General features: G+C 48.6%; 1 long non-coding RNA gene across 1 annotated transcript in view; it reads left to right on the top strand.

Moving 5' to 3' along the window:
* LOC139232941 (uncharacterized) overlaps positions 1-17,054 on the top strand; it is a 251,097-nt gene that overhangs the window by 117,340 nt on the left and 116,703 nt on the right. The window lies entirely within an intron of this gene.

The raw sequence follows: 17,054 nt of genomic DNA, 5'->3' as shown, positions 1-17,054 counted from the left end.
TGAAATCAAATGACAGAAGGAACAGTAGCATAATGGTTACTTTACGGGACTAGTAATCTAGAGGTCTGGATCAATAATCCAGAGACGTGAGTTCAAATCGCACCACGGCAGCTGTGGAATTTAAATTCAGTGAATAAAAGTCAGTAATGGTGACCATGATACGACAGGATTATCGTTAAAAACTAATCTGGTTCAATAATGTCCTTTAGGGAAGGAAAGCTGCCATCCTTACCTGATCAGACCCAGAGCAATGTGATTGACTCTTAACTGCCCTCTGAAATAGCCTTGCAAGCCACTCAGTTGTAAAAAAACGCTACAAAGAAGAAGAATAAAACCGGATGGATCATTCAGCATCAAACTCGGCACTGTCTACGGACACAACAACAGCACACCCAGCCCAGTCGACCCTGCAAAGTCCACCTCACCAAAATTGGGGACTTGTGCCAAAATTGGGAGAGCTGTCCCACAGCCTGACATAGTCATACCTTTCAACCAAAGTCCCAAACTCCTCCATCACCATCCCTGGGTATGTCCTGACACACCGGCAGGACAGACCCACCAGGGTTGATGGCACAGTGGTATACAGTGGGGAGGTATACCCTGGGGGTCCTCAACATTGACTCTGAACCCCATGAAGTCTCATGGCTTCAGGTCAAGCATGGGCAAGGAATTAGGGGGAAAACTCTCCACTGGCTGGAGTCATACGTAGCACAAATGAAGATGGTTGTGGTTGTTGGAGGCCAATCGTCACAGCCCAAGGACACCGCTACAGGAGTTCCTTAGGGCAGTGTCCTCGGCCCAACCATCTTCAGCTGTTTCATCAATGGCCTTCCCTCCATCATAAGGTCAGAAGTGGGGATGTTTGCTGATGATTGCACAGTATTCAGTTCCATTCGCAACTCCTCAGCTAATAGAGCAATCCATGCCCGCATGCAGCAATACCTGGACGACATTCAGGCTTGGGCTGATAAGTGACAAGTAACATTCACGCTACACAAGTGCCAGGCAATGACTATCTCCAACAAGCGAGAATCTAACCACCTCCCCTTGACATTCAACGGTATTACCATCGCCGTATCCCCCACCATCAACATCCTGGGGGTCACCATTGACCAGAAACTTAACTGGACCAGCCACATAAATACTGTGGCAACAAGAGCAGGTCAGAGGCTGGGTATTTTGCGTCAAGTGACTCACCTCCTGACTCCCCAAAGCCTTTCCACCATCTTCAAGGCAGAAGTCAGGAGTGTGATAGAATACTCACCACTTTCCTGGATGAGTGCAGCTTCAATAACACTCAAGAAGCTCGACATCATCCAGGATAAAGCAGCCTACTTGATTGGCAGCACATCAACCACTTTAAACATTCACACCCTCCACCACTGGCGCACTGTGGCTGCAGTATATACCATCTACAAGATGCACTGCAGCAACTCACCAAGGCTTCTTCGGCAGCACCTCCCAAACCCGCGATCTCTACTATCTAGAAGGACAAGGGCAGCAGGCACATGGGAGCACCATCACTTCCAAGTTCCCTCCCAAGTCACACACCATCCTGATTTGGAAGTATATCGCCGTTCCTTCACTGTCGCTGGGTCAAAATCCTGGAACCCTCCCTTACATCACTGTGGGAGTACCTGCACCACAAGGACTGCAGCGGTTCAAGAAGGCGGCTCACCACCACCTTCTCAAGGGCAATTAAGGATGGGCAATAAATGCTGGCTTTGCCAGCAATGCCCACATCCCATGAATGGATTTTTAAAATGAGTGTCTTCATCATCACTGTCTTCTTGGACTTCCTCCACTGCCTGGGCAGGTTGAAGTTCTTGGGTATCTGTAAGAAAATAGGGACAAGGGTAAGGTTGTGGTGAGGTGATGGGGAAAGCGAGAAGTGCATGCTTGCCCCATCTGCAGCTTGTAAGTCAGAAGAGATTGTAGATGAGGAGGAGGTGCGATGTAAGAGGGAGGATTAGATCCTCTCTCTTAGGCGGTCCCTCGAATCGAGGATGACTTGCTTCCACACCAAAAAAGGATGTGTTCAATGAGTTTACAGGTGTTTCAATGAAGGACCTAATATTCTAGGTCCCGAATTACATGTTGAAGGGTGGAAGGTGCCTGTGCATGGATTTTTTTAATGCGTGGTGGCCGTTGAACACCAACCACCACACGGGCTTGACAGAGTTTGGTCTTGGTCCAGTGGCAAGGGTTAACCAAGACGACTGGAGACCAGCTCTGCTGCACAGACCTAGTGTGGGCTGGCCCATGCTGCCCCTGGGCCTACGCCTCTTCTGGGCCCCGAACTCAAGCCTCTCCTGGGCCCCGATCACATCACACTGCAATCTTTCGCCACTCCTGCACCCCGACCTTGCCGCTCCTGCTGTACCTGCCCACGCTCCAATCACCGACGTGAACCTTGGTGATGTCCAAACCAGTCGCCCCGGCATGCTCTCCTCCTTGGGGCCATAAAAGGTGAGCGGCAAGCGGCCCCTGAACAGCATGGCGGCCTCAATCTGCGAGGAAACAGCAGCGCAGGTTGGGGCCATAAAAGGCGAGCGACGAGCGGCCCCTGGACAGGGTGGAGGATTAGATAAGAGGATACCGTCAGCTTCAATGGATTCAGCCTCACCGGTGACCACAGCCTCAGCAATGACCTTTCCCATAATGACCAGCACTGTCTCCACCAGCTGAGTCAGGATATGCAAGCCTGGCCATTCTCTGCTGGTTAGCTGTTGCTGTCTGCGGTTGTGAGCCACCTTGTCCTGCAACAGAAAGGGAAATGTGTCAGTGAGTGTGGTGCAATGTGTTTGGGTGATGGGTCTGTCATGATTGAATAGCTAGCAATGTGTGCAAGCTGTGAGATTTGGATGGGAGGCTTGTAGCAGTGGTAGGTGTGTGAGGGTGAGGTGAAGCTATGAATGTGAGGAATGAGTTCTGATTGAAAGAGATTGTTGGTAGGTCAGCTATAGGGATGTGGTGAATTGAGCAGTGGCTGAGGCTAGTGGTGCATTTGGTAGGATATGGCATTTTGAAGATGTAGTCACTGACCATGACCATTCGTCTGAAGTCATTAAACTTCTTGCGGTACTGCATCCAGGTCCACGGGGCTTGACTCCTTGCATTGACCTTCATGGCTATCTGTTCCCACTGCCTTTTGACTGTGTGTCTGGAAGGCCACCTTTCCACCTGCGGATACAAGCCATCTCTCCTCCTTTCCACATCCTCCTCCGAGACCTCCAGTGCAGCGCCAGAAAACCTTGGTACATGCTCTCTCCCGTGGTCAGCTATGGTGATTGTTGCATAGCACTATTCTGAATGATCTCAGCACCTCCAGCAGCCACAATGCACCTTCCCTTTAAGAAGTGTAGACTAGCTTTAAGCAGTGCAGGCTAGCTTTATGTAGTGCTAGCAAGTAATGATATTGGGCCCCCAGCCAGTGCACAGTGTGCTGAGCACTGGCTGCACACAGCAATCATTAAAATGAGCAGGCAGCACAAAGTTGGCGTGCTGCCTGCATTACATTGAATGGGAGCGGGGTAATCGCAATCTCAACGCTCATTTCGGGAGTTATCCTGGAGTATCTGGTGATTATCACATTGCTGTTTGTGGGGAGCTTGCTGTGCGTATTTTGCTGTTGCATTTTCTACATTACAACAGTGACTACTCTTCAGAAGTACTTTATTGGCTGTAAAGCTCTTTGGGTGGTGTTGAGGTCGTGAAATACATTATATAAATGCAAGTTCTTTCTCTATGTTAAATTGACTAAAAATTTATAGGAGAACTACTTGAATTTTACTGATCATACACAGATGCGCACTCATATGTGTATGTGCACATATGCACAAACACACACTAACCTGCAGCATAATGCAGCCCGTCTGCATACACACGCTCAGACACACACACACAGAATAAGGCAGTGCTCAATAAGCCAGTATTGCCGAGTTAGGTTTGCTGCAGTGAACACCTGTGTCCTGAGGTGGGCAGCAAATCCTGCAGCCTTCCGAATATTATATCTTCCTCATCTCCTGATGCAGGGAGCTGGCTTTTATTAATTATGTATCGAAAAGCCTTCCTCATAAGTGGCCCCTTTGACTTCAACTGTTTTGAAGCACAGCGAGTCTTATTGCCAAAGGTTGATGGTTCGACAATTGGAAACGGCACGCGACCCCCAGACTGTTGACGTCAGTCATTTCACAGAGCATGCTCTGTCTGCCACTGCACCAGAGATGCCGTGGTTTGTTCTCCTACGTCACAGTATTGTCCATCCGCAGACATTTCCTGCAGCAATATATCTGTAATCTATATCCCCCAAAGTCCTTTAAAATGAATGTCTGTCGGAATCTTTCTACTTTTCATCCAGGATTCCTAACTCAACAAATGCTTTGTTTGTATAGCTTGTCCCAGACAGAACACCATTAAAGCTAGCTCATGTCTTCAGCTGACAGTAAATCCTTCGCACGGGAGCTATTTGGAAGCAAAAGATGTTTTTAAGGATAGAAAAAAATATTTGGGGCCTAATAAGCCTGTCCCTTTTTGATTGACTGTGTCAGATGAGGCTCAGATGATAAACTCCCCTCTTCCTAAGTCAGCCTGTTGTGGTTTTGAACTCATAATCGACTGACTATCCAGTGCTCTTCTGATGGATAGTTGTAGATGTTTAACCAAGCTCCAGTCTGCCCATTCTGGGATGCTAATGATCCGTTGATGCTATTCAAAGGGAGTTATCCAGATATCCTGGTAAACATTCCTACCTTAAGCAATACCGTGAAAAACAGATTAATTGTTCATCTCACTGATGTTTGTGGTGAAGAGTGGCTGCAATCTTGGCGTACATAAGCCCGGAATTTCCAGCAGTACACTTCTGCCAGTGTCTACGCAGATCTTGCCGACGGCCACTTACACTGAGATCTCCTTAAAAAAATCATTAGCATAAAAACGGATTGAAAACAAGCAGAAATCAGTGGAAACAAGCGGAGCCTGAGGAAAGTGCAGAACATGTGCCATCTTCCTTCTTTAAGTCCCTCTATTGATGTTATGAAAATTAAAGTTTGAAGTCATCAAATCGTCATTTAAGCTTGGCTGCATGTTTAAGAAAGTGCAATTGTGGAAGCTTTTCTCTTATTGATCTAAAAGATTTTGATGCCATAAAAAAGCATTCCAAGACATTGAAAATACAATGCAGATCTCATTCAGGAGAATTTTTGTAATAATCACAATAAAACACCAGAAATAGAGACTTTGGGTCCCATTGCACCTAACGTTTTGAGATAGGGTGTTAGAAGATGAGATAGAGGATAGAGCTGCTATGAGGTATATTGGGGGTTATTTAGGTGAAAGGGTGAACACAGGTGCTAAATGGGTGCTATATTAATAAGACACCCCTGTTTGAAAGTCAGGTTTGAACATGCAGTTTTAGGGCTAATTGCTGATTACCATGATTTAAACTCGCCTGGAGGCGCTAAAACAGACACCTGCAGGTTTAGCGCCCAAGCGCTGATTAGATGCAATTTTCATGGGGCTCCTCGCACCCACTGAAGGTATGGAATAGGCCTGCTGATACACAACGGCAGGTTTCAGGATGGCTCTAGGACCAAAGGAGAGGTTTTCGGACGTGGCATTGGAGCTCCTGGTGGAGGAGGTCTAGAGGAGGAGGGATGTCCAGTATCCACAGGGGGGGAAGGAGTCCACCTCAACCTACTGCCCCTCCCTCCTGCAGCAGCTGGTGCTGTTCAGCCTGGCCTCATGTCCTCCTCCCATTCTTGCTGCAGACCAAGGGGCACTCCTAGCAAGATACCAATAACCAAGCACTCCCTTTCTCCTGGTGACTCCTATAAGGTGACCAATAAGGTAAAGTAACACAGCACTTTCTTTCTTTAGGTGCAGTCCTCAGAATTTCTGGAATAAATGTTGATGAGTGTTAGTGAAGTCTTGACAAAATGTGCCAGAAAGTCTCTCAATATGTTTCAAAAGTCATCTTCTAACACCCTAGATCAAGCGCTATCCACCAAAATGCCATGCAGCCTCCTCAATGAGCGCTAACAGGCAATTTAAGTGGCAATCAGCCCCTTAATAATCCTCTAGGCAGCTGTTCCTAGCACAAGCTTGAACTACTTTACCAAGATGGCATCTTAAGACCCCATCATACCACCTCGGAGGTTCTTTAGTGTCTAAAGGAGCCATGGAAAATTGCCCCGCCCGTGTTTATCTGGTAGGAGGTATCCAGTGTTTATCTGATAGGAGGTATCCAGTGTTTATCTGATAGCGGGTATCCAGTGTTTACCTGATAGGAGGTATCTAGTGTTTATCTGATAGTGGGTATCCAGTTTTTACCTCAGAGTAGGTATCCAGTGTTTATCTGATAGGAGATATCCAGTGTTTCATCATCATCATAGGCAGTCCCTCAGAACCGAGGAAGACTTGCTTCCACTTGAGTCCTTAGGTGGCTGAACAGTCCAATAAGAGAACCACAGTCCCTGTCACAGGTGGGACAGATAGTTGTTGAGGGAAAGGGTGGGTGGGACAGGTTTGCCACACGCTCTTGCCGCTGCCTGCACTTGATTTCTGCATGCTCTCGGCGATGAGACTCGAGGTGTTCTGCGTCCTCCCGGATGCACTTCCTCCGCTTAGGGCGGTATTTGGCCAGGGACTCCCAGGTGTTGGTGGGGATGTTGCACTTTATCAGAGAGACTTTGAGGGTGTCCCTGTAACATTTCCTCTGCCCACCTTCAGAGTAGAGCGCTTGGTTTGGGAGTCTTATGTCTGGCATGTGAACGGTGTGGTCTGCTCAGCGGAGCTGATCAAGTGTGGTCAGTGCTTCAATGCTGGGGATGTTGGCCTGGTCGAGGACGCTAATGTTGGTGTGTCCGTCCTCCCAGGGGATTTGTAGGATCTTGCGGAGGCATCGTTGGTGGTATTCCTCCAGCGACTTGAGGTGTCTACTGTACATGATCCATGTCTCTGAGCCATACAGGAGGGCGCGTATTACTACAGCCCTGTAGACCATGAGCTTGGTGGCAGTTTTGAGGGCCTGGTCTTCAAACACTCTTTTCCTTTGGCGGCCGAAGGCTGCACTGGGCATGCTAGAGGAGTGCAAGATGCCTGTGCGTGAGTTCTTTTAATGTCGGGTGGTCGTTGCACACCAGCTACCACACGGGCGTAGCTGAGCAAGGTCCAGGTCCAGTGGCAAGGGGGTCCGAGATGACTGGAGACCAGGCACTGCTATATGGGCCTAGTTGCCCATGGCGAGATGTTGGCAGCAGGCGCGGCACTGAGTAGCGCCCTTGATGGTAGGTGGTCCGAGGCTTGGTTGGGGGCAGGCATTGGGAGGGTCAGTGGCCCACTGGGTTCAGAGTGAAAGGTCAGGGGGGGTCACACCTATGGTACTCACCACGCGCTGGAGGAGGAGGAGGCCAGGTCACCAGTGGGAAGGTGAGCTCCAGTCGTCGCTGAAAGAGGAGAGGAGGCCAATCGCCGTCGTAGGAGAAGGCGACCCGGTTGCTGTTGAGGAGGAGGTCACCTGTGGGGAAGAAGAGTTCCAGCCGTCGTCGAGGAGGAGAGGTCCGATCGCCGTTGGAGCGGTGAAGGCCCTCCGCTGGAGGGGTGAAGGCCCTAGACATCTTCTCAACTTCGGCGGCCTCCTCCTCGGCGTTGACTCACCTACCTCACCCGATCCTTGATCCACGACGACGCCCAGCGAGCAGGTGAGCCTCCGATCCAGTGTTTATCTGATAGGAGGTGTCCAGTGTTTATTTGATCGCTGGTATCCAGAGTTTATCTGATAGTGGGTATCCAGTGTTTATTTGATAGCTGGTATCCAGAGTTTATCTGATAGCGGGTATCCAGTGTTTCTTCATCACCATCATAGGCAGTCCCTCGTAATCAAGGAAGACTTGCTTCCACTCTTAAAATGAGTCCTTTGGTGGTTGAACAGTCCAATATGAGAATCACAGTCCCTGTCACAGGTGGGACAGATAGTCGTTGACGAAAGGGTGGGTGGGACTGGTTTGCCGCACGCTCTTTCCGCTGCCTGCGCTTGATTTCTGCATGCTCTCGGCAATGAGACTCGAGGTGCTCAGCGCCCTCCCGGATGCACTTCCTCCACTTAGGTTAGTCTTTGGCCAGGGACTCCCAGGTGTCAGTGGGGATGTTGCACTTTTTCAGGGAGGCTTTGAGGGTGACCCTGTAACATTTCCTCTGCCCATCTTTGGCTCGTTTGCCGTAAAGGAGTTCCGAGTAGAGCGCTTGCTTTGGGAGTCTCGTGTCTGGCATGCGAACGATGATGTGGCCTGCCCAGCGGAGCTGATCAAGTGTGGTCAGTGCTTCAATGCTGGGGATGTTGGCCTGGTTGAGAGTGCTAATGTTGGTGCGTCTGTCCATCCAGGGGGTTTGTAGGATCTTGCGGAGACATCGTTGGTGGTATTCCTCCAGTGACTTGAGGTGTCTACTGTACATGGTCCATGTTTCTGAGCTATACAGGAGGGCGGGTATTGCTACAGCCCTGTAGACCATGAGCTTGGTGGCAAATTTGAGGACCTGATCTTCAAACACTCTTTTCCTTTGGCGGCCGAGGGCTACACTGGGCATGTTTGAGGAGTGGAAGATGCCTGTGCATGAGTTCTTTTAACGTGGGGTGGTCGTTGCACACCGGCTTACCACTCAGGCTTAGCTGAGCAAGGTCCGGGTCCAGTGGCAAGGGGGTCCGAGATGACTGGAGACCAGGCACTGCTATATGGGCTTAGTTGCCTACGGCGAGATGTTGGCCACAGGCTCGGCGCTAAGTGGTACCCTTGATGGTAGGTGTTCCGAGGCTTGGTTGGGGGCACGTATTGGGAGTAGCGTGGCCCACTGGGGTTCAGAGTGGAAGGTTAGAGGGGTCACAGCCATGGTACTTATCACGTGTTGGAGGGGGAGAAGAGGCTAGGTCACCAGTGGGAAAGGTGAGCTCCAGTTGTCGTTGAAGGAGGAGAAGCTCGATCGCCGTTGGAGAGGTGAAGGCCCGCCACTGGAGGGGTGAGGGCCCTAGACCTCTTCCCAATTTCGGCGGCCTCCTCCTTGGCGTCGACTCACCTACCTCACCCGATCCTTGATCCACGACGACGCCTGGTGAGCAGGTGAGCCTCCAATCCAGTGTTTACTGATAGGAGGTATCCAGTGTTTATCTGATAGGAGGTAGCCAGTGTTTATCTGATAATGGGTATCCAGTGTTTATCTGATAGGAGGTATCCAGTGTTTATCTAATAGTGGGTATCCAGTATTTATCTGATAGTGGATATCCAGTGTTTATCTGATAGTGGGTATCCAGTATTTATCTGATAGGAGGTATCCAGTGTTTATCTGATAGGAGGTATCCAGTGTTTATCTGATAGTGGGTATCCAGTGTTTAACTGATAGTGGGTATCCAGTGTTTATCTGATACTGGGTATCCAGTGTTTATCTGATAGGAGGTATCCAGTGTTTATCTGATAGTGGGTATCCAGTGTTTAACTGATAGTGGGTATCCAGTGTTTATCTGATAGTGGGTATCCAGTGTTTATCTGATAGTGGGTATCCAGTATTTATCTGATAGGAGGTATCCAGTGTTTAACTGATAGTGGGTATCCAGTGTTTATCTGATAGTGGGTATCCGGTGTATATCTGATAGTGGGTATCCAGTGTTTATCTGATAGTGGGTATCCAGTGCTTAACTGATAGGAGGTATCCAGTGTTTATCTGATAGGAGGTATCCAGTGTTTATCTGATATGAGGTACCCAGTGTTTATCTGATAGTGGGTATCCAGTGTTTATCTGATAGTGGGTATCCAGTGTTTATCTGATAGGAGGTATCCAGTGTTTATCTGATAGTGGGTATCCGGTGTATATCTGATAGTGGGTATCCAGTGTTTATCTGATAGTGGGTATCCAGTGCTTAACTGATAGGAGGTATCCAGTGTTTATCTGATAGGAGGTATCCAGTGTCTATCTGATAGGAGGTATCCAGTGTCTATCTGATAGTGGGTATCCAGTGTTTATCTGATAGTGGGTATCCAGTGTTTATCTGATAGGAGGTATCCAGTGTTTATCTAATATGAGGTACCCAGTGTTTATCTGATAGTGGGTATCCAGTGTCTATCTGATAGTGGGTATCCAGTGTCTATCTGATAGTGGGTATCCAGTGTTTATCTGATAGGAGGTATCCAGTATTTATCTGATATGAGGTACCCAGTGTTTATCTGATAGTGGGTATCCAGTGTCTATCTGATAGTGGGTATCCAGTGTTTATCTGCCTATCCCCTAGTTGCCCTGAGAGGGTGGTGATGAGCCTTCTTCTTGAACTGTTGAATTCTTTGTGTCCAGTGGCGTGCTCAGGAGCCTGGCGCTATGCGGAGCATCCGCCAAGCGCCGACAAGCTACAATGCCCATTCCCTTAATTTAAAGGGGGGGAGGGGGCGCTGCGCATGCTGCAGGCCCTTTAGTGGCCAGCGACTGGGCCACCAGGGATGTGATCAAAACAGTGAGCTGGGCGCCATGATTGCGGCCCAGTCGATGCAAGGGCCGCCATTGCGTCGGCCGACAAAATAAAACGGCGGCCCAGGGCGCTAAAGGTATCTCTTTTAAGAGGTGCTCTGGCAGCGGATGTCCGCCAGCCTCACGGCCCGGGGGAAATTTACCCTGCGGGACACAAAGGGTTGGTGAGGGGTTGGCGCGCACGGCGATGACGTAATTGCTGGGCATGCGACGGCCCGGGTCGCCAATCGTGGGCGGGACAGCGCCCCCAAACCGACAGGGAATTTCCAGTAGCCGTTACCTGGGTTATAAAAAGGAACAATTTCGGCCTCTTGGGTTTTCACAGAACTAATCCCACTTTACAGCTCTAGGTCTAATTGTTGTTTTTAACAACAATTCAACAGATTCATGGTTGCTGATGCCTGCTATTTAGTCCTGGAATTTTTACTGAATTCAAGTTCTTCGACTGCCATGGTGGGATTTGCACCCATGTTCTAGGGATTACTAGTCCAGTAACCACTACACTAACATACCCTGTTGTTCTCTATGATGTTCTCAATAATTTCTGATCTCCCTGGTCATCCTTCTCCTTTTCCTTTACACAGGCCAAAAGAAATAAATGGATAGTAAATGGAATCCCTGATGGTGTGAAGGAAATGGTGAGTGCAAGGTCCTCATTCCAGCTCCTCTCTGCTCGTGTGTTCGGATGGCACAAGGGAGTCATGAACCACAGCAGTAGTGGGTAGCCCTGATCCCCAAGAGGCCAGTCTTTCACTTTTTTTCCCCAAAAATATACTTTATTCATATAAAATTTTCACAATATATTGGAAAATAGCTCAGTATCTTGCGGTCAGCAATTCCATACAATTCGTTTGAATGCTGACAGCAGTTCCATACAATGCACTAGGTTGCATTTCATTTCAAGGTACAGTTTAGTACAATCCATAAATCATGTTACATGTAGTACTGTGCAAATGAGGGTATAACATGGAGCAGATTAGAACAGGTTTACATTAGATTCCACGATACATTTCAATACCGATCACGAATCACGTTACATGTAGCACTATGCAGATGAATGCAGTACACGGACCGGATGGGGATACATTTACATTTCTTTACAAGTTACTAAGCAGTGCAGAGACTTTTATTATACATGGCACAACACAGGTGTTTTTCCGTACATGGTGCTCTATGTATACAAGCAGATTAACAAGTACAGCCCGAGGGGGATCTGATTCCATCCCCTGGGTTTCCGTGACGGAAGGGCCTTAAACTGTGGCTCGTCCCCATCGTGCCTTTGCGGCGACTGCACCAATCTTTAGTGCGTCCCTCAGCACGTACTCCTGGACCTTGGATTGCGCCAGCCTGCAACGCTCGGCTGTGGATATCTCCTTGCTCTGGAAGACCAGCAAGTTTTGGGAAGACCAAAGTGCATCTTTCACCGAGTTGATGGCCCTCCAGCAGCAGATGATATCTGTCTCGGTGTGCGTCCCTGGGAACAGTCCGCAGAGCACAGAGTCCTGTGTTACGGAGCTGCTTGGGATGAACCTCGACAGCAACCACTGCATCTCCTTCCAGACCTGCCTTGCAAAGGGGCAGTCCCAAAGGAGATGGATGACAGTCTCGACCGCACCACAGCCAACTCGGGGGCAGAGTGCCGTGTCTCTGAAACCCCGGCTGTGCATGAAGAAATCTGACGGGTAAGGCCCTTCTCACCGCCAACCAAGCTACGTCTTGGTGCTTGTGTGAAAGTTCTGGCGATGCGACATTCTGCCAAATGAGTTCGACAGTCTGCTTGGGGAACCATCCGACAGGATCCATCATCTCCTTCTTTTGTAGGGCCTCCAGGGCCTTGCGTGCCGACCACTGCTTTATGGCCTTGTGGTCAAAGGTGTTTTTCTTGAAAACCTTTTCCATGAAGGACAGGTGCTGAGGCATGGTCCAACTGCTCAGAGCGTTCCGCGGCAGCCTGGCCAGACCCATCCTTCGCAACACCGGGGACGATAGAATCTCAGCACGTAGTGACACTTGGCGTTTGCGTACGAAGGGTCTGTGCACAGCTTGATGCAGCCGCACACAAAGATGGCCATCAGGATGAGGGCCACGTTCGGAACATCCTTTCCCCCCTTGTCCAGAGATTTGTACATCGTGTCTCTCTGGACACGGTCCATTTTCGATCTCCAGACGAAGTGGAAGATGGCTCGGGTGACTACCACGGCACAGGAGCGGGGTATGGGCCAGATCTGCGCCATGTACAACAACAGAGAGCACCTCACTCCTGATGACCAGGTTCTTTCCTGCAATGGAGAGTGAGCGCAGCTTCCACCATCTCAGTTTATGTTTCGCTTTAGCGATACGCTCCTTCCAGTTTTTGACGCACGCCCCGTCCGCTCCAAACCATATTCACAAAACCTTCAGGTAATCTGACTTCACGGTGAAGGGAATAAACGATCGGTCGGACCAGCTTTCACAGAACATGGCCTCGCTTTTGCTGCGATTTACCTTTGCTGCCGAGGCCAGTTCAAACTGGTCACAGATTGTGAGCAATCCGCGGACCGACTGCGGATCCGCGCAAAAGACGGTGACGTCATCCATGTACAGGGAGGTCTTGACCTGAGCGCCTCCGCTGCCTGGGATTGTCACCCCCCTAATGCCCACATCCTTCCTGATGGACTTGACAAAGGGCTCGATACAGTACACAAACAAGACAGAGGAGAGGGGACAGCCTTGCCTGACCCCAGACCTGATCAGAAAGCTTTCAGTTTCCCACCCGTTGATTAGAACTGTGCTACTGATGTCTGTGTAGAGCAGTTGGATCCAATTGCGGATACCCTCCCCAAACCCCATCTTGGAGAGCACGTCCATCAGGTACGTGTGCGATATCCTGTCAAAGGCCTTCTCCTGGTCCAAGCTGATTAAACAGGTGTCCACCCTCCTGTCCCGCACGAAGGCAATCATATCCCTGAGTAGCACAAGGCTATCAGAGATCTTCCTGCCGGGACAGTGCAGGTCTGGTCCGGGTGGATCACCAGCTACAGAGCAGACTTGACCCTGTTTGCAATGACCTTCGACAGAATTTTGTAGTCCACATTGAGCAGCGAAATGGGCCGCCAGTTTTTGATTTCCTCCCTCTCCCCGTTCTGCTTGTAGATGAGGGTGATGATGCCTTTCCTCATTGATTCTGACATACTGCCGGCCAGAAGCATACCCCCGTACACTTCCAGCAGGTCCGGGCCCATCCAGTCCCACAGAGCCGAATACAATTTGACCGGTAAGCCGTCGCTTCCGGGAGTTTTACTCGTCGCGAGGGACCGGACAGCCTTTGTTATCTCGTCCAGAGTTAGCGGGTGGTCCAGACTCTCCCGCTAGCTGTCGTCTAAGACCTCTGAGATAGACGACAGGAAAGACTGGGAGGCCACGCGGTCTGTGGGCTTGACGTCGTACAGCCCGGCATAGAAGGATTTGCTGATCCTCAGCATGTCGGGCTGCGAAGACGTCACAGAACCATCTTCTTCCTTTAGGCTGCTGATCACAGAGCTCCCCCTGTGTACCTTTTGGAAAAATAAATGCAAACACGTCTCATCCTGCTCGACGGAGCGGACTCTGGAGCGGAAGATGATTTTGGAGGACTCTGAGGCAAAGAGAGAGGCTTGCTGGCCCTTCACCTCTTGGAGTTCCTCCACGACATTGACCCCCATCGACTGCAGCAGGAGCAGGTTTTGCATACTCTTCTGGAGTTGGGACAATTCCCTCTGTCTTCCTCTCACCTCCTGAATACCTTTCACTCACTGGAAGAATGTCGGCATTGAGATTACAGCCCAGGTATAGCCATTCATTTACACAGCCCACGTATAGCCATTCATTTACACAATGCGGTGTCAATGGCTACAGAGCAGATCTACTTCCAACTTTCGTATTCCTCAAGACTGGCCCAAGTTGCTGTGTAATGAATTTAAATACCTTACTGAAAATAATTTCATATAGTTACCAGAGTTCTGTTTAGAATGATACCAGGGCACAGAGAGTTAAATTATGAGGACAGTTTGCATAAACGTAGCTTGTATTCCCTTGCGTTTAGAAGATTGAGGGGTAATCTAATCAAGGCATTCAATATGTTGAAAGGATTTGATCGGGTAGATAAGGAGAAACTATTTATTCTGGTGGGGGAGTCCAGAACAAGGGGACATATCCTTAAAATTAGAGCGAGGTCATTTATGAGAGAAATCAGGAAGCACTTTTTCACACAAAGGGTCGTGGAAACCTGGAACTCTCCCCTCCAAAAGGCTGTGGATGTTGGGTCAGTTGGCGCTTTCAAGACTGAGAGCGCTAGATTTTTATTAGGTAAGTATAATAAGGGATATGAAGCAAAAGTGGGTAAATGGAGCTGAGGGATAGATTGACCATGATCTAATTGAATGGTGGAGCATGCTCGAGGAGCTGAATGGCCTCCTCCTGTTCCTCAGGCAGGTCTGTCAAATTAATCTTCCACCCGTTAGAAAGCTGTAGACACAGTTTAAGTGGTGCAATTGCTGGTGATATGGTTAACTGATAATTTGGATTTCTTTTGTTGCATTGGGACAATTAGTTTACTTGCCTGGACTCTGATTCCTGATGCTGAATGCTTGGAATGTGCCGTGTTATGTTTTGGCATTCCGTAGGTGTCTGCTGTTTAGACACTGCAGAAAGACTGTTTTCATCTGGCCTGCTGCTAAAGAAAAGGATCTCCATTGCTCTTGTGTGTTCGACTGGAATTCAACAAACCGCAGGTGACTCCAGTACTAACTTTAAGGAGCCAGATTGTGTTAAAAACCTTAGTTTGCACAAGCACTTTAGTAGTTTGGTCTAATCACGAACCATTTAATTTAAGCATAGTCAGCTGCTTCTAAAGCCTTTTGCTTTGTCTACATATCCTGGATTCTACCTCAGTATCACTACTAAAGCATCTTAATAGCTGCAGGGCGCCAAACATGTGCCCCAGTGCAGCTCGCCAGGCTGAAGTCTGACAATCAGGCCGGAGCTGCCACCAGCAAGGTATGTTGCTTGTGGGGGGTTGCGATTGCGGAGGGTAGGGGTCCTGGGCTGCAGCGCCCAGATTATTTTTGGGAGCCCTCAGGAGTGCCGTCCTGCTCCTCTAGGGCCCACAAAAATAATTCAAGACTTACCTTTGCTGAGCATCTCCTCTTCTATCGCCCTGGAACTGGTCGAAGTGTGCACTGTGCGGGCTCTGATCAGATCCACCTTAAAATGGCAAACAGGGCCCTATTTACTTCACAGGACCACGATTTCCATATTAAAAGAGGCCTATCACCTCAAACAGGCAGGCGCTTTGGACACCTGGCAGTAGCTCTCTTTCAAAATGGAGTCGGCACATCGCCCTAAGGCCCATTTTGAGGCCATTACTGCCCCGTTAATGCCAGGCATGGGCACTTAAAATCTACCAAACTATGCATAGCTGATGCTTGCAAATATCAAGGAGATTGATGCAAGGTGGTGTGAGATGCTGGCTTGCTCTGGTTCACTCTGGTAGGCTGTCGTTCCAGCACTAAAGTAACATAGGATAAACATATGTTACAGTGTTGGCTTCAAGAGAAACCTTCAAACAGAGCTTGCCCTACTATTATAACAACAACAATTTGCATATGTACAGCACCTTTAATGTAGAAAATCATTGCAAAGTGCTTCACAGAAGCGTAATCGGAGAAAAATGGAGGCCGAGACAAAGAAGGAGCTATTTGGAAGTGAGACTAAAAGCTTGATCAAAGTGGTGGCTTTTAAGCAGGGCCTTAAAGAGGGAGAGTGAGGTAGAGAGGCAGAGGGTTTTGGGGGGGGAATTCCAGAATGTAGTGTGTAATGTTTTTATGTTTATGGATATGATCTTGTACCAGTGAGTGAGTAGGGGAAAAGGATATGACAAGAGTAGAATGGTAATCTGGCTTCACATTCCTCTGTCCCTTAATGTTTTCATAGTTAAGGATGTCTAGTGTATGCAGAAGGGGCCTAGCCTAGGGCTTATAAATTCTCAACAGACATGGTTTCCATTAAAAAAATCTCACTGTCTTGAATACAAATTCAATTGAAGATGTGCAATACAGAAATCCTTATAACTTGATACCACATGGATGTCATTCCATCACAGTCATATTGCACATCTGTGTGAAGCTTCAGTATTAACCAAATGTGAAGTAAGAGTGTTTGCATGCTAATGCCACCATGAGGTTAGACTGTCACAATAGAAACCATTTTTAATGCCCGATTTGAGTATGCAAATAAAATATTGTACTCTAAGTTCTTCAAAGAGTCAATAATTAGATTTGGAACATAAGAACATTAGGAACAAAAATAAGCCATTCAGCCCCTTGATTCTGCTCCGCCATTCAATAGATCATGACCATCTGCACCTCAACTCCATTTTCCCACCTTTGCTTCATATCTATCGATACCCTTACCTAACAAAACTATTTGGAACACAACGGCCACTAAGGCTTTGGTCCAGACAACCTGAGGAAATAATTGTAAAGGACCTCATAAATACTTCTTTCCTTTCTAGTTCATGGATCGTTTGTGTCCAC

Source organism: Pristiophorus japonicus, chromosome 20 (assembly GCF_044704955.1).
Source record: "Pristiophorus japonicus isolate sPriJap1 chromosome 20, sPriJap1.hap1, whole genome shotgun sequence".
NCBI classification, from domain to species: Eukaryota; Metazoa; Chordata; class Chondrichthyes; family Pristiophoridae; genus Pristiophorus; species Pristiophorus japonicus.
The sequence above is the reverse complement of the archived record's forward strand: the minus strand, read 5'-3'. Positions and strand labels throughout refer to the sequence as shown.